General features: G+C 41.2%; 1 long non-coding RNA gene across 1 annotated transcript; it reads right to left on the reverse strand.

The window, feature by feature from the left end:
* Positions 1-210: 210 nt before the first annotated feature.
* Positions 211-774, reverse strand: LOC139580206 (uncharacterized). Its single transcript, XR_011675995.1, has 2 exons — positions 431-774; positions 211-296 (listed from the first exon to the last, which is right to left on the reverse strand). It is a non-coding gene; the product is annotated as an uncharacterized lncRNA (long non-coding RNA).
* Positions 775-2,050: the final 1,276 nt, after the last annotated feature.

Below are 2,050 nucleotides of genomic sequence, written 5' to 3' on the forward strand. Positions count from 1 at the left end.
ATAACGTTACTACCACTATGTCACAGTTTTTTACTAGGTGTCTTCAGGACCTCAAATTAATATTAATGATGTACATCGAATTGTTACATCAGCCTCCGAGACTCCAGCTAGCAAGAATGAAAAGGGGTTCAAGATGTATATAGGAAGCATATGTAGCGTGGTTCGTTCTGCGTTGTGTAATTTTAATTAGGACGCTGCCACAACTGACGGTCTGCTCGTTGAAATCTTTTTATTTGCCCTGCACACGAAGAGACAACACACATGTTACCCTTGGCGCAGTCACAGCTCTCGGGCACCTTGCTAGCCGAGGGTCAGGCAAAAGAGCGCCAAAAGGAATTAACAGGTGCTGCGTGCACACCCTCGCTGCACAACAGCACACCATACAAGTAGAACTATACAGAACATAATTCTGACAAAATAAAAGACATACCTGCACACGAAGAGACAACACACATGTTACCCTTGGCGCAGTCACAGCTCTCGGGCACCTGCGCGAGCACATGGACACTCACTCAACCACTGTCACAAGTACTCACAAGTTACAACAGATACCCCAGTCAGTGAGCTCTGTGAAACTTGTTAACATAAATTCCTACACTGTCCACACTATAACAAACTTATGGTTGCAAAACAGTACATTGTATAACCTTATGACGGTTGTATATTAAACAGTTTCGGAGCCAAGGACAACATACCTTGCTAGCCGAGGGTCAGGCAAAAGAGAACGATAAAGGGGTATGGGAATACAGATAACCCGCGATGGGCCAAACCAAAATATACAACATTTTTACAATCACATGTATGTACAATATTGGTATGAAAAAGTGTTTGTACACCAAATAAAAACATTAGCTATGCAGCTGTAATTAAATAAAAAAATACACTGAATTATTATTATTATTATCAAATTATTAACATCCCCTCTTGACCTGGCCTATTTGAATTGGTCCTTGTGTGCAATTTGGTGCGTAATCTAGGGGAACAACATCACACTGCCACACATAGACAACTATGAAGGTGAGTACCAAGTCAGTGACATATATAACGTTAGCTAGCTACAATCATTAGCTAGCTAATTTAATTATTAACTGTAGCTAGCTAGTTACTTCGTAGTTACTAGCTAGTTACTTCGTACTTCGTAACTTTGACAGAATCTACCTGAGAATGTGTGTATTTTCTTTAGCTTGGTTAAGTTATGCTTGCTAGCTATATTTGCTAGCTAAAAATAATTGTTATTCATGTCTTCTACACAGTATCTAACAAAGATACATTGACAGGGGAGATCACCGTGAGGGCTGCCTGTCACAGATCCATGAGGAAGAGTGAAAAGCCACACAGCATGAGAGTAGGGAAAGGTTATAGATAGCTACTAGGGACCTTGTTAAACATCTCCTGTGAGACACTGTCATCATGGTCAAAATGTGTTGGAGACAGTGTCAACGTTTAATCTTATCAGTAGATAGATTTTAATGATGGGTCCCAATCCCAATTTAGAATTGCCCACTTAACAGGTTATTTGGTAAAGATCTGTTGATGCAGTGTTTGGTAGTTTTGTTACTGAAACACAATGTATTCCTGTATAGTTAAATGAAGAAGACTAGACACTACTATGTTTATTGTTATTCATTCTCACTTCAGTCTTTCATCACACTTATCTTCACAGATGGTGTTAAAGCACTCCGTACCAGTGATAGTGGTCCAAAGCCACTGCTCCTGTGTTGCAGGAAGTGTTCTGTGTATGCAGACCATGGAGGTGAAGAGGGGGCTAGCCAGGAGTACTGCACACTGAAGAATGTTAACTTCTTTCCGTGTGGCATCGTAGTGCACCCAGATGCTCCGTGGTTAGGATCCTCTCCAGATGGAATCATATTTGATCCCAGTGTAAGACCACACTTTGGACTCTTAGAGGTCAAGTGCCCAAATGTACCAAGTTATGTTGACTGCCCTTACCTGAAGATACAGAATGGAGAGCTGAAGTTGAAGAGATCTCATGCTTACTACTGGCAGGTGCAATGTCAAATCCTTCTCACAGGTTGTAGCTGGTGTGACT

This window comes from Salvelinus alpinus, chromosome 7 (genome assembly GCF_045679555.1).
Source record: "Salvelinus alpinus chromosome 7, SLU_Salpinus.1, whole genome shotgun sequence".
Taxonomy (NCBI): domain Eukaryota; kingdom Metazoa; phylum Chordata; class Actinopteri; order Salmoniformes; family Salmonidae; genus Salvelinus; species Salvelinus alpinus.